Raw genomic sequence first — 23909 nt, 5'->3', positions numbered from 1 at the left:
TGCTAAGCTTTAGTATTGATTGTGGTGTAACTGAATGACTCTGTGTGTGTGTGTGTGTGTGTGTGTGTGTATGTATGTGTTTGTATATGATGAATGCACATACATGTTTCAATATATGTGTATATTAAAATGTTAATCCTTACTGCCTCAGAATATAGTCTGGTTTTGAAACAGATATTTATAGATGTGTCTTCCTTACTCTGAAATGAGATCATACTAGAGTGAGGTGAGTTCCTAATCTAACATAACTACTATCTGTTCTAAGAAGACCACAATGTGAAGGCATACCCAAGAAGAAACCATACAGGAACAAAGGAAATGATTGCAACTTAGGGAGCCATGATCCAAAAAACAAAACAAAAAAACCCAAAATACAAAACAAAAACAAACAAACAAACAAAAATATGTCTTCTGGGCATTGGTGGCACATACCTTTGATCCCAGCACTTGGAAGGTAGAGGCAGGTGGATCTCTGTGAGTTCAAGGCCAGTCTGGTGTACAGAGTGAGTGCCAGAATAGGCACCAAAGCTACACAGAGAAACTGTGTCTCAAAAAACAAAACAAAAAAGAAAAGAAAAGCGAAAAAAGACAAAGACAAAGAAAAAAACATGTCAAAGACTGTCCAGAAGAAAGGACATAGAAGAAGGACCCATATCCTTCAAATGGTATAGTAACACTCACATATTTGGGGGTGGGGAACTCTAGCTGTTAGAAGCAGAAAACCATTAGTTTCTGTTATTTCAAGCATTACACTTTGTAGTTCTTCATAGTTTCAGGCAGCCCTAGGAAGTTAATAGGGATTGCTCTACTCACTTCTTGTCACTCCCATGAAGATGACAGTAGAGCCACTAGTTCCATAAGCAAACACTGTGTCGGAGGTGTGGGATTTACCAAGAAAATAAAGGAAAGGTGCTGCTTACATTTCCCCTTTTAGATAAACTGATGCATAGCTTTCTTTGGGTCTACTCACGATAGTTGGAAAAAAAGATCACTTCTTGAGAGAGGGGCCCAGTTGCAGAGAGCACCCTAACAATCAACCCTTCAGAACTTCTTACAAAAACGATGGGAATAGGAAGGAAAAAAATCATTTCCTTGATGGATTCCTTTTTCTATTTTACTGAAACATTCAATGAGAAGTGTAAGAAGCTTTTTATCATCATATCAGATTTACATGGTAAAATTTAATGTACTTCTTGTCAGCTTTAAACACTGGAAATATCAATAAAATGTCAAATTATATTTGACTTCAAACCCAAGTGGTTATAAAAATGCAATACAAATTTACAATCATTTAGTCTTCCCCTTTTCTCACAATAAAACCCTATTTTATTCTTTATGGGAAGCTAAAATTATTTTTGCTCAAAGCTGGTAATTTATTAGGGCTTACATAAGCTCTGAAATGTGTTTCCCTTAGAAATCAACCCTGAGCTTGGAACTGCGACCAAACTTTTTAATTATGGCTTTGAAGTAATGTAACTGTGGTTTTAATGCCTCATACATCTGCTTGAAGGGTTATATGAATTTGTTCAAAGTTTTGGAAGCAATAAAATTAAATTTTTGGACAGTGAGCTAGCAAAGGGATACTGGTGATGCTGCCTGGCATTTACAACATAATGTCTTATACTGCATTTTGTGATTTCCACTCACACAATGAACATTTTTCCCAGAGTGTCAGTAGGCATGGCATCAAAGGAAGCTTTGTTTGCCTTCTGTTCAAAACCTGGAGCTCCCTGTCCCTTTCCTAGGTTCCTGATACTAAAATAATTTATTTCCTAAGGTGAAAGACTCAGGCTTGAAGCATATGCTGCTCATTGCTGTTTATGAGAATTTGAACTTGTTTTCTAGACTTCAAGCTTGGGGCCACACCCATTTCAGTGATCCAGAACTTCAGCCATGCCTCTAAAGAGACCACAGCTGATTGGACCACAGTCACCTCTGAAAGTAAAGAGAACAGAACTGGGGGGTGAGGGCTGGGGATTTCAGTAGCAGAAGCAGGAGGGAGCTCCGGAGAGCAGATTAAGTACAGTCACTAGGCAGCTTAGGAGACCTGTCCTTAGGCTCCAGTAGGAAGAGATTCTATATTATTTCAGGGTATTCAGATCTCTAAAGCTTAAACTGCTCAGAGTAAAGGCCTGAAATCGATGCCAAAAATCTCTCCCCTTTTCATGCCTTCTCAACTTGCCTCCATCTGTTTTTGGTTTCTTTTATTCTTATAATTATATGACATCATTTTGGTCCCTCAAATGTCAAAAAATTCTTTTTATTCTCTTTCTCTGGAAAAGTAATGATATAAGTTATTTCCTAATATTCCTTTTTGCAATTAATGTGCTAGACCCCTCCCCCCCCTCGCATTCCTTTTTGCTTCCTTCCTCTCTCCTTCCCTCCCTATCACCCTATTTTTCTTTGGTGTGGTGTTTCTGGGAATTTACAATTAGTTTTACAAATAGTTCACATAATCAAAATAAACATTTTACAAGTGGTAAAAGTATATATAAGACAGATTTGAAATAGGAATTTATCAAATTATTCCACTTGTGATCTTAAATTGTGACAAATGATTTGAGGAGTCAAATCACCATAAAATGTTTCCCTTCCCTTCTCTCTTCCTGTCTTTTTCTCCTCTTCCTCCTAATCAGTGTTGACCTCATCCTCACTCACCCTCCCGCATACCATCTCTTTTTGTCCTCCTTCATGAAGAAGAGAAACCATCAGGTGAGAGCTTCTTCTCCTTTTATTGTGTTCTGGAATCTCCTGATTATGTTTTAAAAAAGAGCTCCAATCTGAAGTATCCCCTTTTTTATAATTTTATAATTTTAACCAATTCCTTTCTATCAGTTGACAAGCTTTGTTATTTTAATATCTAGCACATAATGATTTTTTTTGGTGACATGTATTTTAATTTCATTTCCTGCCCTGCCAAGTGTCCACCTCCTGGTCTATGGAAACCAAATACATTAGGGTGAATGCCAAAGGGGGTTTTAGGTTAAGAATGGAATTGCAATGCAAATCACCTCACCCTAAAGTAGGAAGATTATTCCACTAAGACAAAGCTAAGGTGGGCTTAGAGAGATTGGATAAACTGTAGTCTATAAAGTGCTTGGTGTTCAAGTACAAGGAATTGAGTTTGATATACACTGCCCATTAAAAAAAAAGCTGGGAATTGCGCACAAGCTTATACTCTCAGCACAGGGGAAGCAGAAATAGGAGTATCTTGAGGCTCTCTGGCCTATCAGTCAACCTCAGTGCTTCTCAACCTTCCTAATGCTGCGATCCTTTAATACGGTTCCTCGTGTGTGCATCCTCCAAACAAAATTATTTTCATTGCCACTTCATAATTGTAATTTTGTTATTGTTACGAATCGTAATGTAAATATCTAGTATGCCAGATATCTGATATGCAAGCCCTGTGAAATGGTTGCCCGACCCCAAAAGGGTCATGACCCAGAGGTTGGGAACCACTGGTATAGGCAAATCAGCAAGCGCTAAATTCATCAAGGACCCTTTCTCAAAAAATAGGTGGAGAGTGATTGAGGAGACACTGGACAGCATACTTTGGCTTCTGCACATGGACAAATATATTTGCACATACAGGAACGCACACACACATACACACACACACAGTAGACTATAGACTGAAAGTGATATGCTATAAGGATTTAATTCATATTCATTACCTTTGAAGAAAGGGGAAAGGAACCATGAGCTCAGAGACATAGCGACTGAAAAAGACAGAGAAACAAATATTTGGGGAGGCAATGTCTCCCTGAAGACACCTCAATTATACCCTGAGAGATCTGTGTCTAATGTGTGACCTACAGAACTGTTGAATAATAAAACTGAGCTGTTAAACTTACAGTAATTTATTAGTTTAAATTTGTGACAATTTATTGTGACAGAAAACTGAAAGCTAAACGACCATTAAACCAAGATATGGACAAATGTAATTGAAACAAGGCAAACAAGTTCAATAAAAATAAAATAAAACTCCCTGTTCATCACACTCCTACTTGCTCTTCAGGTAGCTACATCAGTGATCAGTGCTCACCTCAGCTCTTCCTCCTCTTGTGGTTTGAATATAAATTGTCACCATAGGTCCTTTTGTTTGAATACTTGGCTCCTAGCTTGTAGCACTGTTCAAAAAAAATTTTGTAGAACCTTCAGGAGATGGAACCACACTGGTGGACAGACTGAAGTTTTATAGCCTAACTTTCTGAAATCTCTGTTCCGTGAGTGTGGTGCAATGTGGTCATCCAGCTTCCTGCTCATGTGACAGAGCCTTCCCTGTATGTGGTCATGTCTTCATCAGCATGGTGAACTCTGTCTCTCTGGAACTGTCAGTCAAAACAAACCCTTCCTCTTTAAGCTGTTTTGGTCAGGGCTTTTATCTCATGGCTAATCCTCCTTTCCTTCAGATGAAACTCAAAAATCACTGCCAAGGATTTTCATTTTTTTTCTTTTTTTAAAATTTAAATTAGAAACAAGCTTGTTTTACATGCCAATTCCAGTTCCCTCTCCCTCCCCTCCTCCCCATCTCCCCACTGACTCCCTTTTTGCTCCCCAGGGAGTGTGAGGCCTTCCATGTGGAATCATCAAAGTCTGTCATATCATTTGGGGCAGGGTCTAGGACCTCCCCCTTGTGTTTAGGCTGAGAGTACCCCTCTATGGGGAATGGGCTCCCAAAGTCTGTTTGTATACTAGGGATAAATACTTACCCACTACCAGAGATCATCCATCAAAAATTGTAACATTGAACCAAAACACTTGAGGTTTTCATTCTCCTTTGTTTTATTCTATGTTTCCTGGCTTTTCCCGTTCTATGGAATGCTCTGTATGGACAGCTTTGTTAACAGATCAACTTTAGTCAAAGTCCAGCCATAAAACAGAAACCCCAAGAAATACTTCAAATGCATGAAGTCTAAAACATTGACTTGGTTACACTAGTGATTAAGAGAAGAATGGAACCATACACAGAGAGGCAATCAAGGCAACTCAGAAACTTCCAATAGTAGGAATCATTAGTCCCTTGCTCAACAGCCTTGTGGGATTAAGCCATTACTCACCTCCATCTTCTCTTCATACCATATGGTAAACAAAAGCAAACAATTGGCTACAAAGATTCCACCTTTCCCTCCCTGTCCGTATCCACTAGTCTTCCTGTTGGTAAATGGAATCATTCTTCTGACACTTAAGTTAGAATCTCACATGTTGTCATTGGTGCTTTTCTTGATCTCATTTCATACCTTGTCTAATAAAATGTATTCTAATCATAAGCGCTCTCTTCTCAGTCTTTAGAGTCACAGCCCTGGTATAAGCCAGCACCATTTTTCACTGTGCATCAGGAAAAGAGAAGATTTTCTATTCACAAGCCCATGTACTATATCTAAAGTGTGAATCTAAGTATGCTCACCTGTTACCCAACAATCAGTTATGTTTAATATAGGCTACAAGGTGAACAAATTCTAATAGGACTTATAAGTCATTCATGGTCTGGTCTTGTCCCTCACCGACATTTCAAATTTGGTTCATTCTTCATATAACATGGCATAATTGCCATGTCTCAGATGACTCTCTTCTCCAGTTTCATGTTCCCATCTTTCATTCCCAAGAGTACTGATTATATCTTCTGTCTAGCCTCATTCATGCTGTCCTAGGCCATGAGGATAATGAAGAGTGATAATAAAGAGTGCCAACCTGACAGGTTCTAAAATTACTCAGGAAACAAGACTCTATTTAGGCTTTGTGGGCGGTATCTACATTAAGTCAGGGGTTTTAGAATAAGCAAATTGAGATATAAGACATACCTTATCCATGAGCCAAACCTTTCAGAACCATTCAATAATCCAGAGTGCTGAAGTTAAGTAAAAGGAAAAAAACCTAGACGAGCATCTGCATTCTTAGCTCTTCTCTTCCTCACTGTAAATACAACATAACCAGTATGTCTTTCTATCTTCTCCTGCTGTCTTATTTCCCCTGTTGTGATAAACTGTACCCTAGAACTGTGAGTCAAAAGTTCCCCAACCTTCCTTAAGTTGGTGTGGCCATAATATTTTGTCACAGCAACAAGAAATTGATTAGTACAGATACCCAGTATAGTTCAACCAAATTTTTTCTGCTATTTTTTTTGGGGGGAGCACTCTAGAGCTCTGCTACTCCACTGAAACTCTTAGCTAGTTTTCTCATCATCATTGTTAGTATCTAGGCATCTGTACTGGCCTGTCCTTGGGGTTCTGACAGGATTAGCCCTCAGCTGCATCCCCTAAGAACACCAACTGTGTATATTCACTATGTTCCCTTTTCAAATAGTTCTGACCACCTCTCATCCTCCTCTCTTTCTCCCACCTCCTCTTAACCTCCTTTTTTATGATTCCTTTCCCAAATTAAAAAAAACCCTCTGCTTAAACCCTGTTACATTGTGTCTTTCCCTTGCACACTTCTTTATTATTAATAATGTTATTATTAGCAGTAGTAAATATTATTTTGAAACCATCTTCATTTTTTGAGCTCTTCTGTCTCATAGTTGCATTTTATTTCAAGTACAGAAGAGAACAATTCTCATTTTGTGGATTTCCTGTCTCTAAATGCATACCACTTTAGTTGAGTTACTCATCCGTGTTGTGAACTCTCAAAGGTTTTCCTAGAACTCCGCCACGACCATCACACTCTAGTGATGCTTAATCTTACCTTCGTGTGTTGCACCAGAGAGTTGTCTTCCTTAGCTGCAAAGCCCTGCCTGCTGTGCAGGTGCTGCAGCATCTTTCCAGCCACTGTGTCTCTCCCTGTGTTTTGAACATGAGGCAGTCATGGCGTGAGAGCTGGCAGACTATATGGAATAGTTATTCATTTTGCAGGAAGGATCGAGGAGACCTCATGAAAGCCACTGCTTCAGACAAGCAATATCCAGAAAGGATCCCTTGATGCTCTGAGGGTATGAAGTGAAATTGATCAAAAGAAAAAAAAACAGGCTATAAAAGCACTGTATTCTGAAAACTTGACTTACATTGTGGCAAAAACTAGCCTAAGAGAGAAGGGCAAAAGTTTCTAAGCATGATGTATCTGAAAACACATGATTTTTAACTTTTATTTTATCCCACCATGTTGGCTAGGATTTTATTGACTGATTATAGTGCTTAGGATAGACGCAGCCAATGAACGCACTTAAGCACTACCAACTTATAATAAGTATCATGAGTACTATCAAGGATGTAAGTAAGAATCTAATTTTCAGAGGTTTGTGTGAGAATGTCCTCCATAGGCCCTGGCATCTGAATTAGTCTCCAGTTAGTGGTACTCTTTGGGGAGCCTTAGAAGGTATGGCCTTGTTGGAGTTGCTCTGTTACTGGAGGCTGGCTTTGGGAGTTTAAAAAACTTTTGCCTTTTTCAATTCTCTCTCTTCTCCCTCACTCCCTCCTGCCTTCTCTCTCTCTGTCTCTCTCTCTCGGTCTCTCTCTCTCTCTCTCTCTCTCTCTCTCTCTCTCTCTGTCACACACACACACACACACACACACACACACACACACACACACTGCTTTCTCCTTTTCTGTTTGTGGTTCAAGATGTAAGCTGTCACTCTCAGCTTCCAGCTCTAGAGACATGTCTGCATGCTATGATGTTTCCCTATCATGGTTGTTATGGAACTTGACAATAAATGCACAATATTGATTGATAAGCTGCATTTCATACTATTACAGGTTATGAAAACACATGTCCTTATAACTAAGTACATCATTACCTAAAGTGTATACTTTTAAAAAAATTCCAATTGGCTGTCTGAAGCCAAACGGTCAGCCCAGCAAACATATAAACAAGTAACATTATATGGGGGCTGAGCATGCACTGACAATTCATGGAAAAATTGGCCCGAATTTGAAAAAGAATGGGGAGGGTTAAATGGAAGAATTTGGAGAGATAAAGTTGAAGGAAGAAATATTATTTTTTTATATTACAATCTCAAAACTAAAGTTTTAAAAAGTTCTCAATCTTTACATGATCTTATTTTGTTTTAATTACAGATGCAATACAGAACAAAGCAATGAAGTCATTTAAAATCTCCTTGGATCTTCTTGGCATGACATTTCAGAGGCTTACTTCTGTTTTGATGGTTGTGACAGAGTTTCAGTTGCTGCCCCAGTCTCCTTTCTCTTCTTCCTTTCAAAAGGAATGCAGTGACAATTTGTTCAACCAACATGCTCAGTTCCTAAAAATCCTTGTAGCTAGGATTGTCCATATGGCTTCATAGTGGCCAATGTAATACAAGAACAAAGCTCTGGTAGTATGACAGTGTGATGCAAAAGTCTCTTTTTAAAAAATCAAACTTGGCAGGATTGTGTCCTTTTCCATTTTTTTAAGAATACATTACGCGTGCTCAGGGAATGAAAGTAATGAGAAATGCACTAGATTTTTTTAAATTATAAGCTCTACTGCGTTTGTAATTCATAGAGACTTGCAGATTCATTTATATTAGCACACTTCGGTTACAACTTTAGAGTGATGATTCACATATCACATTGCTAATCTTTTCTTATAAAACTTTATTCTTTTATTATTTTAAATTATGTATGTGTGTGTGCCTGTGTTTGGGTATAAACATTTCAATGTAGGTGTTCACACAATTCAGAAAAGGATATTAAATCCCAGAGTTGAAGTCACAGGGACTGCAAACTGTCTAATGTGGGTATTTGTAATTAAACTTTGAGATTCTCTAAGAGAAGTCCCAATTCTCTGGCCCACTGATGGTCTTTTAAAGCTATAAAATTCGGTGGTTGCTAGTATGCTCTGAGCTGTACAACCACAAAACAATTAAATGTAGAATATCTTCATAGCCCCAGGATACTCCTATAGCAATTAGTAGTGACTTCTTATCTCCCTAGTTTTCTCACAGCTGGTGTCCTGGGCAATCAATGACACATTCTCTGCCTGTACAGTTTGCCTACTCTGGTCATTTCCGGCAAATGAAATCGCACAACTTGTAAATTTTTACATCTAGCACCGTTCCTTTAGGATGCTTATAAATTCATCTATGTTGTAGTAGATACAGGGACCTAATTCCATTTTATGACTGAATAATATTTCATGTTGTAGGCCAAACACATTTTATTTATCCATTATTTACTTAGTATATAGTTGGTTTGTTTCTTTCTTGTGCCAATATGAATATGTTGTTGTGGACATTTTAAAACATGTAGGTATTTTCCTTGCTCTTCAGGAGAAACCTATTAACAGTAAAGATACATACAGCTGCATGTACCTTTAGAATATGTCAACAACAACAACAACAGAAACAGCTACGACAAGCAAACAACCAACAGCAACAACGAAACTTTAAGCAGACCAAGGAACATGGTGGTCAACTCTTCATGACACCTTGTCGCTCCCAGATCTGCCTACACAGAGAAATAAAACAAGAATTTTGGTGTAAAAATTTGAAAAGCCTTCTATTGTATACTATTGAAGAGGACACTTTACTGAGGCCAAAATTAATGGGGATATTGTCAAGCACAGAGCATCATGTCTGGTTCAGAGTACATTTCAGCCTCACACAGAAAGCTAGCGACACTTTGAGATCACTCTCAGCACTTCTTTTTCAGAACACAATCAACCCTAAATAACATGTCTGCTCTTTTCTGCTTTTGTATTCTCAGCCTCCCTCTAAACTCCTTGAGGACAATGTACCATTTATAATGTGGTTTTATTGTGCCTCTTGAGAACCTAGCAAGAGCTCTGGTCCATAGTAACCCTCAGGAAATACTTGGAGTTGATTCTACTTTCAGTAAGCTGGGGTCGTTTCTTAGCACAGATCCTAGTCTCTGTAAGTGTCACTTGCCAATACTTGTAAAAGGCAAATGCCCTACAGGACCAAAGCAGTAACTGTCTGGGAGAAATTTCTGAATGTTTGACTCCTAGTCTGCTGGAAATTGTGTCTATATTACAAGTGTCTACAAACTCCCAAGAGCATGTGTATCAGTGCTACAAATTACTCTGTCAACCAGACCCTTTCTGTTGCCAAATCTAATAGCAAAGATTAATTAATAATAAAGTTAGGAGTAAAGACTGTTTAACAAAGACTAAAGTTAGCTTATCTGTATGTTTATGCATTTTAAAAATAATTAAAACAAAATAAAGTGACACATTTGAAAGATAAAATATAAATAGAATTTGCTATAAAAGGGTTCTTTCGTAAGTCTACACATTGATTATGTGGGTGATTATATGACTACCCATATGTTGAAGCCTATAACATTAACATAACTAAAAAGGGAGGGATTTGTTCTACATAAACTATACCTCAATAAAACTGACCTAACCTTTGATCTTCCCCATCCAAAAAAAAAAAAAGGAAAAGTAATGATTGATGTCTTCTATGCAACTTATATATTAATGGGTAAGTAAGAAATTTTGAAATACTTCTAAAATCTAGTTGCAAATCAACTGGAGCATTTGAAATTAAGTAGGAGAACATGAAAATCATTTGATTCAAGAAATACTCTGGTTAAGAGTATGAATATGTAAGACTCTTAAAGGGACCTGGGATCAGTTCCTAGCACCTACATGAGTTCAACTGCCTGCAGCTCTGCTCCAGAGGTCCCTGAGCCTGCAGTATCCTCAGGACGCCCACGCTCATGTACATATATACATTCAACATGCATCTAATTAAGAATAATTTTAATAAGTGGCAATGTATATAAAATGCTTTCAGAAAAAAGAAAATTCTGAATATCCTCACAAGACAATGATTGTCTTGTTGAATTTATTTTAATTATACACATTTAGTAAACATTCAGGGAATTTGCTGCTTGAGTTTCTGCGTCAGCCCCAGGATGTAGAATAAACATTCTCTGCTTTTCCCAAGGCTGTTGATTTGGGCAAAAGGGTTTAATTTCCTGGGGAATAGTTCTTCATTCCCCTCCAATGCAAAATAGATCGTCATTCCATTTCTTACCACAACAGTAGATCTTTTAAAATGGGTTGGAAAAAACTTAATTAAATGGTTTATATGATTATTCTGTGTTTGTTTTAGGACAAATAAGCATGTTAATTGGTAGAACTGCACTCAAAGGATTTGCGTTCCTCCAATTTTTGTTTCTCTGTCTAGATTTTGAGTGTCTATGTACTCATCTCAAGTTGTGGCAGCTGCAGATAGGGCTCTTGCCATAACTGTTGAATGTCTTGACTTAGTAGATGGTTCCTTTATGCTCACTTTTGCACAGAGGTTTGTCGGTGTGTTTACATATGGGGGGACAGCGCTGCACATGTGTTGGCTGTATAATTAGGGAGCTAATATCTACCGGTTGTGTATCTCAGAATGAAACTGGAAAAAGAGGGAAAGACCATACTAAGCACTGGCTTTGAGGCAGAAGGAAAGGTTGCAGTTTTCATACTAAAAATATTGGCAAATGCAAACATACAACCAAACGAAACATCAAAAACAAAGAAACAAACAAAAATGGAGACTTCAAGTGAGATCATGATCACATTCATATTTTTTGGTCTTTCCATTTTCTCACTTTTTGAAGCACATTTTAATAGAATGCAATGTCATCTTTTTCCTTAAACAAATTTTCACTGGTGGGTTCTGATGAGCAAGTACTTTGAGGGTGGTAGAACAACTTACTATGCTACAGAGTTCTAACCCATGAGAGGGCAATATTAAACATGGAGCTATGTCTAATGTGTGTAGCGTATAGCACAAGCTATGTACTGGCTTCTCAAATAGGGTTTATTGTGAATAATGAGAGCATTATAGGATCAACACCTTGGATTCAACATGGCAGGACAAAAAAGAAATGACTGGGTCAGACATACGAATCAGAACAACTTATGAGACACAGTTTGCTATTGCTTCCTAAGAAATGCATATGCTTAACAGGACAAATTATTTACCTCAGGTTCTAGGACTCAGCAGAATAAGTACAGCAAAGTGGGGTGTCTGCTTCAGTCTCAGAGGCTGACGTCACAGGGTCACGCAGAGCTGCAGTTGCATCTGAAGCACAGGTCCCTGGTCCAACCACTGCTTGTTGGTAGAACTAAGATCCTTACCGTTTTTTTGTTGTTGTTGTTGTTTGCTTTTTTTTTGTTTTTTTGTTTTTTTTGGGAATCAAGGACCTCAGCAAATAGAAACCACCCATGATTCACTGCAGCATAATTTACTTCTTTAAACTGAGCAGGAGAACTTCTCTCATTTCAAGTCTTCCAATTTAGAAAATACCAAGTTCATTTTAAGGACTCATCTCAATGGGTCAGACCCATTCAGTATACTCACTTCTAATCAACTAGCTTGGGGCCACAATGATATCTATCAAGTCTCTGTGCCTTTGTCATACAATATAGTGTTTTCCTCCCCTTGGAATTGTGAGACATGTGTAGGCTGATTTTTCTTTTTGTCCTGCCAGCTCACATAAAACAACACAGAGACTTATATTAAATATAAAAGTTCGGCCTTAGCTTAGGCTTGTTTCTAACTGGTTATTGTAACTTGAATCCTCCCACATTTTTAAATCTAAGTCCTTTTGTGTGACTTCATTACCTTTATTCTGTACTCTCCACTTTGCTTCCTCTCCATCTGGCTGGTGACCACACCTTTCTTCTTCCCTGAGCTGTCTCCATCCAGAAGTCCCTGCTATGCTTCCTGCCTAGCCATTGACCAGCTAGCTTTTTATTAAACCAGTCACAGAGACACATCTTCATGCAGTGCAAAGGAACATTCTGCAACAGCCAAGCATATCTCTGAATTCATTAGTCTCCCACCTCAGCCTTTTCACTATGGATGTTGCAGGTATGTGCACCAAGATCAGCTATATTCTAACCTAGTCACAGAACTGAGAGCCGTAATCTGGACTGCCCTACTCAGCGACATAGGACAGATTATACAAAGCAGGCAGGCTAAGGGACAAAGTCTTTTGTCTGGATTAGAATTCTGCCTTTAAGGGATGATTTCACTCTGTCATGAACAATAACTCCATGCTGTTTAAATATCCCTCTGAAAGCCACATGGAGGATTTAGTGGTAACTGGTGAGGAAATAAGTGTTGAAAGTAGGAACAATAGTTAAAATGATGCTAACATAGTGAGAGCTAATGGTCCCAGTTAAAGTAAAGATATAGTAATTTCTGGATACATTGTAGAAGAAAGAAAAATAGGTAGACCTTGGCAATGGATGGGATCCTCAGTGATGAAAAGAGTAAAGGATACCATATTTATCAATTGATTTTTAGAAAATAACATCCAAAGTTAATGGTTTAAAATGATACAACATGCATTGCCTCTCAGATTTTATGGATTAGATATTTAGGTAAGGGTTAGCTGGATTGCTATATTTAATGTGATGGACTCACATGTGTACTCTGGAAAGCATATTTTCTCCATACCCAGACCTCTCCATAGGGAGAATTTAGCATTCTTGCCACATCATAACTGGATTTTCCTGGAACAAGTAACCTAAGGGAAAGAGAAATGTAGATGCCATGGTGCCTTCAATAAACTGATGGCCAAACCATGTTGTTGCTGCTGTGTTCCATGTGTGGAAAATGTTTCACAAAGTCAGGCTCACACCCAAGGGATCTCGAGTTGTGTTTTGAAGATAAAGATTGTAAAAAAAAATTGGATGCATTTTCAAACACTGCAAGTGTTAACATTCAATTATACATAGTGTTGCTGCCAACATGTATAGATTTCAATATTCTAAGAATCTTTTTAAAGTGACTGAGAGGCCAGCATGGGACTGATCCAGAACCCCTGAACGTGGGTGTCAGTGAGTAGGCTTCGGCAATCTATGGGGCCTTGGATAGTAGGACCCGTATTTAGCCCTGGCGTACAAATGGACTTTGGGAGCCCATTCCACGTGGATGGATGCTGTCTCAGCCTGCACACATGGTGGAGGGCCTGGGTCCTACCTGGGATGATATGATAGACTCTGGAGATACGCCCAAGGAAGGCCTTACCCTCCCTAGGGAGTGGACCGGGGATGGGGTGGAGGGTTGGAAGGGTTGGTGGGGACGGGAGACAAGGGGAAAGTGAGAGAGCTGGGATTGACATGTCAAGCAATCTTGTTTCTGATTTTAAAAAATTTAAAAATGGAAAAAAGTAACAATTTTAAAAATAAGGATCAAAATTCTTTCAGTGAGCAATGAAATTTTAAATTGGACTCAGGATTGAAAACATGATGAGGATTTGGTATGGAGATGCACAGCGGTAAACCAAGTAGAGTGTACAGTTAAAACCATGGCATGGAGACATGGGTCAGAGCAAGTGCCTACTGAGGCTGAACACTTGATTTGAGAGCAACAGGACACAAGTCAAGGGAAGGAGAGGGCCTCTTCATGAAGAACATTAAGTAATTTCAAGCTAAAGAATTTCCATTTAATTCAGGACTTGAGAATTTATGGTGTCTCTTTGTAAAGTACTGCTGACAGAAGTTCAACATGGCGCAATCTTGGCTCAGACTAGTGGTGTTTCTGCTGTTGACTTGTGCTCCAGATGCAAGCCTAGCTTCTCAAACTTAGTAATACCCAGGAATCTAAGTATTTCGTGTACTGAAGGGACTGATTGTGAATCAAATTATTCATCAGGTTTGGAAGGATTTATTGAGGAATCCTGAAGGAAAAATGTTCTGTCACCAAAACGAGATTTAAACTGCGTAAGTGCACATAAGTCAAGCAGAAATTATGGTAATTGGACTTAAACCCGCTTTCCTCTCTGCATACTGTAAATAAAAAAAGACAGTTTAAACAAAGGAACAAGATGTAAATACAAGAGTGAGATCAAAGAAAATCTGGAATTTAATTCTACACAGAGAAAGCAAAATCGAAGATATATGACCAGCACTTTGTAATGCATTTTACAGCACTAAAAACTGGCAGCCTAAAATATGATTTGTTCTACTTGTCTAGATAGAGTTTGCAAAACAATTTAGAATGCATCCATTTTGGTGTTCCCCAATTATCTTGTGTTTAATGGAGTCGTTTGCTAATTCTCCACTGAAATATGCACAATGAGTAGCGTATTTGCATACAAATGAATTAGCCACCATTCATGAACTTTTCCTTATTGCTCACCCTACCATGTTCATGGTATGCCCATGTCATTCTCTTTAGCAAAAATATAATATAATTCTTTTTGAGAGCTGATGAACAAAATTAAATGAATGAAGATTTTTAGTCACAGAGTTAGCCTGATGACACAAATTGCAGGTGGAATTACTAATCTTTATAAATTTATTCTAATCAAGAATAATTTGAAAGTGGATGTTTGAGTACATGGAGCTAAGATGAAAGAGTTTGAAGCAAGTGGGACTCTTGGAGGAGGGCCTAGGCCCTGCCCTGGATGAAATGACAGTTACTGGAGATCCACCATGGAGGGCCTCACCCTCCCTGGGGATTGGAGTAGAGATTGGGTGGGGAACTGGGGGACCTGGGGGGGAGGGTGAAGAGGAGGTGAGGGAGAGGGAGCTGGGATTGACATGTGAAATAAGATTGTTTCTAACCTGTAAAGAGAAGCTTTTTCCTTGAGAGAAGCCTTCCCTCCAGCCTGGTTCCAGAGCCGCATCAGTCCCAAATAAACACACAGGAGGCTATATTAATTATGAAGCTTTTGGCCTTGCTTGTTTCTTACTGGCTAGCTCTGACTTAAGTAATTACCCCATAATTGTTAATTTAAGTATGTCTCTTACCAGAGAAGTTTCCGGGCTTCCTACCCCATGGCGTTACATCTCGACTCTCGTGTTTCTCCTTCCCAGAGTCCTCCTGGACTCCTAGTCCCACCTATCTAGATTCCTATTGTCTCAACAGTGCTTTAGTGACATAAGACTTCCCCAACACTAACCTAAATAAAAAAAATATTATTAAAAAAAAGATTTAAGGAGAAGCTGAATCTAACATCTATGTTTAGAATAGGGAACCAAATCAGATCAAAAACCAGAACTGGACAATAGTAGGGAGCTAACACAGACACCAGTAGTTTGTCATTCTACACTAAGACAAAGAGGAATATGAAGAATTAATATTCACCACATTGCTTTATAAATGAATCATAGTCAACCATTATCAATAGAATAAGTTCCTTAAGCACAATATTTTTTTGTTTTTGTCTTCCACCATTGGTAAGTTTTATGTGTATAGAACCAAAATAGGGAGGATCTTATTAGTTATAAATTAAGCAAATCCTTCCATTTTACAATTAAAACAACCAGGGTGATGGTGATGCTGGCATCCTAGTCATTATTTGTGAGAGCCAAGAATATGATCATGCTCACATTTTGTCAAAGCCCTCTGTGATCTAGTCCTGATGTGTGTCTCCAGGCTCATTTCATTCCAACAACTTTCTTGAACACTTGTCCTGCCAATTCACTTGCTTCTGTAGCAGGGTCTTTGTACATAATATTCTTTCTATTATAAACCTTCTCTCCTATATCCTAGAAAACATAAGCTCATCTTTTGCTCCCATTCCTGAATAGTTGCAGGATTCATTACTTGTATTATTTTTCATTACAGTAGACGCAGGGATAATACAGCTTGGTCATTTATATCGTCTCAGTAATGCCTGTATTCCTGCCAACAGTATTATCTATCATGTCTGTGTTGCTTATTATCTTATCCTTTATGAACAGCACTATGCTTAATACTGTACTCAGTAAAAATGTCCAAATAGCAAAAACATGTATTTATGAAAACTTCCAGAATTCAATGGATATAAATGTCTCAGGTGTGCTTATGTGGGGAAAAAAATTAGGAACCGTACTAATTTCAGTTAACCCAAGAAGCAGTTCTTTTCTACCAATTAGTCCCTGATGAGCCACTTGGAAATGAGAATGCATTAATCAATGAGTAGTAATTGAGAAATTGCCCTGTGCCCAACATTACACAAGGACTTACATTTAATCAGCATTTTAGCAACTCTAGATTTAAAATGCAATCTGATCACTTGGCAACTGTTCTAGTGAGAAACTCAGTGAAAGGAAGGCCTCTTGAAGATTAACCTTTGGGAAAGGTGGATATTTCTACCTGGAAAAGTTAGATGAGGAAGGTCAGAGCAAAACATGCTTGTTTGTTGTGCACTTTGAGACTGTATAGGCTTAACTGAAATTCAATATGTAGACCAGGCTAGCCTCAAACTCACAAAGATTCTCTGGCAACTGCACCTTGAGTTAGCTACTGTGAATTCATATGTAAAATTGTCCTTTTGTGTCCAGGGCACTGCTTCCTGGTAATAATTTCCTACATCTTTATATCCCTCATTACCTGGGAGCAAAAGGACTTATAATGTGACAATGCAGTCAATCAGTTATTCTACATACTATAAATAGTTATGGATCTCTGTTAATTGTAATTCACCAAACAACAAGAAGAAAATGAAAAAGAAGAAGAAGAAGAAGAAGAAGAAGAAGAAGAAGAAGAAGAAGAAGAAGAAGAAGAAGAAGAAGAAGAGGAAAGAAGAAGAAGAAGATAAGGAGGAGGATAAGGATTATGAAGAAGAAGCTCTTCCAATGAGGCTTGGGAGGTGCACTAATTTATGTTGTTAAGGGTTGGTTTAATTCTATGTCTCATTAACAGAGTGAAAAGTAGTAAGTTCTCCCATAGAAGCTATTTGCTGTCTAGCCACAGATTCTTGACCAAAATAACTATGCCAAGCATGCTTTCCAACTTGCGAAGTTTATTTCAAATCCAGTCATAAAGTGGTTGGTTGCTGTCATGATACTTATGACACTAATGTACTAGTGGCATTTCTTGCCATGTGGATTCATAGCTGGATAATATGGTGATTACTTTTCTTCTTTGGTAACATGAATAATACCTACCAGAACTATTCCAGCTACTCAGTATGGATGAAGCTTCCATGGCAATACCAGCTTGATTTGTCCATTTTCTATGAGTCAAGTACATGACACCTTCAGCAATAGCACCTTACTGTCAAATTGTGGAGGGAAAGCAATAACAATACAATAGCCTATAATGTTTTGGGGTCTTGTGAACTTCACTGACTAACAATGCTAATAGAGATAACCCATTCTTAACATCGACCTTTATATTTGTTAGCCTGTGGTGTCTAGTAATGGTCCCATTTTAGAGTATTTCAATTTAATCTAATTTTATTTGTGTCTATGTTGACACTTCAGAAAGCATCTGTAATGATTTTTTCAATATGACTTTTTTCAAAAGGTCTTTGGTGTTAGTTATTCCTTCCCATAATCCACTTTGTATCATATTAATCATTTAACCATACTCCATTTAACTGTTCCTGTTCTATTATTCCCCATACCCCTTTATATTACTGTGATCTAGTTTTCCTTTCTTAAGAGTTTCAATTCTTATGGCCCCTTAATAGTTTCTTGACCTCTGGGAATTCAAAATGAGACATATATATCCAAAACTCAATTATGTCTTATCACTTAATCATCATTAATTCTGTTGGAATGATAATGTTTATCTCCACCATAATTATGAAGAACCTCTGGTTTAGAGATGCATTATGGTCTAGTTATGCTTTGTGTTTTAAGAGAATGTCCCTTTAGGTAGTGTCTTAGTCTGACCTCTTGGGTTCCCCCTGCCCCCAAAGTTTTATATTGAAAATTTTATATTGAAAGTTTTGTATTGGAAGTTGATCACCTGACCTACAACAGTGACCTGCCTGCAAAATATACTGGTACAAGAGTGACACAAATATTAAGGGAGTAGTAACCATCTTTTGATTAGATTTAATGTCCACTCCATGAGACTGAATCCACACATGACACTACTAAAGTGACTACAAACCTGAGACTTGATTGGTAATGGGCCTACGGGAAAAGTTACTACTATTATTCTGCTCAAAGAATGAAGCAACACATTAAATTCTAATGGCATATTCTTAGATGCATTGATTAGTACATCAGTCAACTCTAATCAGAGAAGCCTCTTCTTACAATAGGTGGGGGTAACACAGAGACACACAGCCTACGATGTGCAGAGAATGGGAAACTATGGAGCAGTCAGTCCTAAATGGGATATATAGCTTCATCAAACCTATCCCTCAAGGCTCAGGGCTCCATGTGGAATAAGAGGCAGAGGTGGTTGCTGGCCCCAAGGAAACAGGTTTCAGACACAACAGTACTGATAACACATAAGAACCAACTTGATGGACAGCACGCACAGGACTTGCATAGCTCAAATCAGACACAATCCCAGCACAGAGAAGGGGAAATGGACACAAAGTCTCACCCGTACTCAAGAAGCTCTTAACAGTTGACACTACTGGGAAGAGAAAATGACTTGTCTCCAACGGAGGCACTGGTATATCTACAACACTCCAGGGTAGACCGCACACCCAGGAGTAGGTGGCAAACATAAAAACTATCGCCATGTTTGTCTTCTCTATTTGTGTATGAGTGCATGTTTTTGCTGTGATTTTGTATTTTTTTGTCTTATTGTTCTCTTGTTTTGATTTATTTTAGAGACAGAGAGATAGCATGAAGATGGGAAGGTAGAGATGTGGGAAGGACCTAGGGGAGGAGGGAAAACATAATCAAAATAAAATTCATGAAAAATTTTTAAATAGAAAAAATAAAGTTTACCACCACTGTATGTGAGTAGGGATGGGGTAGGGACTTGGGGAAGGAATTGCTTCATGAGAACAGGTCCATGGTCAACTATTCACAGAAATGGAGTTGATTTCATTGTGAAGTGGACTCACAAAGCCCTTAGTTACCCAGAGTGCTTTCTTGTACTGTCCACCTCATGAGTATCTAGAACAGCCCATCTATAAACAACAACAAAAAAGCATTCTCATGAGATACCAGGTCTGAGCTTCATTTTTTTAGGCTTTCCTGCCTCAAGGGTGGTGAGAGATGTGTTTCTATTGTCTATGCTCTACCTAGTTGTGATGAATGTTATAAAGGAAACCCTGATGGAATAAGCAGGATACATCTTTAGCCTATAAATAAACCAATATGACATTTTGAACTTTATATATATTTAATGCTTATAGAAATCAATGGAAGAGATGCACAATATATTAGAAAAAACAGCAAGTGTTTTCTGAAAAGTTTAGGTCCTGTGATATATTTTTCAGGTCTTAACTCTTGTTGCTCAGAATTTGTTATAAGTAAATCTAAAGCCAATAAATGTGCCTACATTAGCATAACATTACTTGTGGACAATGGTTTTGAATTTAATACAAATTTCTTACATCACAAAATATTGTTTGTATTTTTAATCCATTTAAACTTCAAAAAAGCATCTTAGCTCATGAACTATATACCCAATAATCACCAGGACAGTTTTAATCTGTGAAGTACAGTTTGTTGAGACCTGTTCAATATAGTAATAGTAGTATTGGTCACTATAATGAATATTGCTGGCCCTTTAATATTTTCTAAGTACTAAGTGCTATAGTGCTTAACAGAGTTCAATATTCAATTTTCCTTTCTAGATATAGACTAGTATTGCCACTCTTACTTGCTCAATATTAGATACTATGGAAAATGAAAGAATCAGGATACCAGTCACTTATATTCCAAACTCTAATTTTGTATTTATGAATGAAAGTACATTCACTTAATTGTAAATATTAGTGAGTAGTGATTTAACACAACCTCTAGTATTCAGAATAGGAGCTTGTGGAATAGTAATTCTATTATAGTGGTAGCAAAAGGCAAAAAACTGTATGTCAACTTAAACTTTGATAGGATTATGAAGGCTTTTAATCTACAATTAGGTAGGAGGCAGTGGATGGAGTAGAGACTAGCATAAACAAACTGAGAAATGAGTACAGCTTAGCTTTTCTATGAAGCTTGAGTATTTTCTATGTGATCTTGCTTGTAGTTATTGGACAGCTGAGGCTTCAAGGTGTGTACTTAGCACTTCAAAAGATTTTGAATGTTTGATGTTGTTTTCCTAGTTCTGACAATCTTACTATGACAATGGAGCACATTAAAACAGGAGAAAATTGGCTGACAGGTTTGTAAGTATCCTACCATTTTGGCATTTTATTTCCGAGTCTAAAATTATTACAAAATAGGAGGACTTTTACAAAACTTGTTTTATTAGCTATCATTTCCTTAAACGCAAAGCTAAGAAACTTATCCGTTCTAACTACCACCCAGCCCAAACAAATGATTGTTTCCTCTGTGCCTATTCTGGGCTGAATCCCAGCATCTGCGTTTCCCATGGCTAGCTCTGATCATTTCCAGAGGTGGAAACCCCAGCGTGGTTTAGAAATGAGCATCCAAAATGTAATACTTCGTCTGCTCCTGCTGTCACTCTTAAACTTCCTGATATCAGATCCATGGCATGGTTGCTTTTTGATGTTGGATCGATGATATAAACAATGATTTTGAGTGACAGCTTAATCAAGTTAAAACTCCAACAACTGCAGTTCAGAGGCACAAAACCGTCTGCCGGGGTTCTACTGAGAATCAAAGGGTGAGCCTGAAAGAGCTTGATATTATAAAAGCAGCTTCCTAGAGGCCTTCTCTCCAAAGTATTTCTTCTCTATTTGGGAAGATTGACGACAAATCAGCAAAAGGAAAGCCTTTCTCTTTGAGGCAGGTGAGTTCAATGCCAGTGAGATTTGGATACAGCTTTGAAATTGCTCCTTCTACTGCACCCATCCCAGTTTCTTTGGCACTATAGATAGACACAGTCAGTCACTGTGACTTACCCATACTCAGTGTGTACTCAGTTGCATAGGAGGAGTTCCGTGCTCACTGCAAAAGGAATCCATGCTCCAGGATTTTAATTCCAGTAAATATGGAATCAAATCACATATTCATTGACTTTAAATGGCACACATTTTTACGTTAATTTCCCTGGAATCAAATTGAGACTTAAAAATTAGCAGCGTCTTACAGTTGCTATATGCTTTGATTGAAGTTGTTTATTTTTTTCCCAGACAGAATGGAAACGGTTGCTGTCAGTCATCTGGGGTTATTACTCACTTTAAATTTAATTATGTTACTTTAGATTTCATTCATGGCCTGCTTGATGAATGTGTGTATGTGCGTGTGCGTGTGTGGGTGCGTGTATGTGTGTGTGGTGTGTGTATGTGCATGTGTGGTGTGTGTGTATGTGTGTGTGGTGTGCACGTGTGTGTGTGTGTGTGTGTGTGTGTGTGTGTGTGTGTGTGTGTGTGTGTAATTCGTTAGGGGAGATTATTATTACCCTTCTCTCTACTTGGCCTACATGTTTTCTTGAGCTCTTTTTGTGCATAGTAGTTTAAGAATCATAGCTTTAAGTACGACTTTTGCTCTGAATTCACCATATTGGTCAGCTTTTGTTTTCTACTAGAAAAATATAGAACAGTGGTGCAGTTACAATAGTCCTTAGTGAAAGTTAGAACCTGTCAAGCATAAATGCTTACTTCACAAACCACTATGGCAACACAGTGTGTACATTATGTCATCACATTTCTCCCAGGACAGTGTGAGTGCTCTTATTTAGTTTGTCCTTGATCATGACAATGCATCATATGTTCATTTGTGCTTTCAACATTAAATGTATTGTTGTTTTCTCAGATCCAGGTGGTTTCAACAGGAATTAATCAGGAGTCTTTCAACTCCACAGATAATGACTCTAAGCATTTTTTATTCGACATCTAATAGAAAATAAATGCTTCACTAATTAGCAATTTCAGAAGTAGCCTTTACTGATGAAATTATAAGCTCATTAAAAAGCATAGCAAATGTCAGAAGTGGGCTCTTATTAATAACACAAATTCAATAAACACAATAGCTACAATATAGACATTCTCTCTTCTCTTACAGAAAAGGACATAGGAGGTACCTTCTGTGTTGCAGGCTAGCCATCTGGTGCTATCTTTAATGACATTCACACCACTAGTAAGGTGGCTACCTAACTGCCTGGTGTTAATTATAAGGAAAGAAACACAATCCATAGGCAATGTTGCTTCCTTGTCTTCCATGAATATTTTGAGCAAGGTAGGGATGAAACATCTGAGAGAAGATATTCTTCTTATAGGACTGTTTCTTTGTGTGCTTTCTATGGAATATTTAGTCCACAACACTACATATAGAAGAGTTTCCTCTAAGCTGGCTCTATGAGTCAACAGTGAGGTTGTGACCCTGTATAAGTCTCCTATGCTTGCCTATATAATTTGCATATTGTTATGGGGTTTGGATCAATGGAGAACATGGAGGTTTAATACAGTCTTATTCCCTAAAAGTCTTGGTCAAGTCAGGGCTTTGGGAAGCTCCAAGAAACTTCCTGAATTAGTTCCATTTCTCATTACTCTGATCAAATATCATACAAAAAACAACTAAGTAAGATGGGTTTATTTTGATTTACTGTTTCAGGCATCATAGTCTATCATAGACAAGAAGGTATAACAGGATTCCAAGGCAGCTGGTTAGTAGTTAGAAAGCAAAAAGACATGAATGCAAGCCTCATCCTCTTTTCTCCATTTTATTCAGTCTAGGACTGTAGGCAGCGGGATGGTGCCATTCACACTGAAGGTGAGTATTAAACTGAACCTTTACTGAATAATAGACAAATCTGGAGCTGTGTTTCTATGATGAATCTAAATCCAGCCAAGTTGACAATGAAGATTAACCACAAAGTACCTATTTCCATTTTGTCTACTCAGGAGGGATGTTTTCCTTTAATTTGTACCAAGGTTCTATGTTAATGGGCTGAAACCCATTAATCTAAAGAATATCAATGATATAACACAAGGATCTGAATATTTATATATTTTACCAAAAACATTTCAAAAGTTTGGCCTAAGGCAATGTGTCCAAGCTCAATCCCATCTTCCTCTGACTCTGAGTCCTTAGCCAGCAATCTATTGAGAAATTGATAGCTAATCATCATGAAGATTCTCATGAGAACAACAGTCTTTGACATTACTAATTCTTCTAGAATGATTATCTTATTGGTAATGGCATATTTCACCTTTAACAATAGCAATACTGGAGGGATATGTATAACC

This window comes from Mesocricetus auratus, unplaced genomic scaffold (assembly GCF_017639785.1).
Source record: "Mesocricetus auratus isolate SY011 unplaced genomic scaffold, BCM_Maur_2.0 Super-Scaffold_4256, whole genome shotgun sequence".
Taxonomy (NCBI): Eukaryota; Metazoa; Chordata; class Mammalia; order Rodentia; family Cricetidae; genus Mesocricetus; species Mesocricetus auratus.
The sequence above is the reverse complement of the archived record's forward strand: the minus strand, read 5'-3'. Positions refer to the sequence as shown.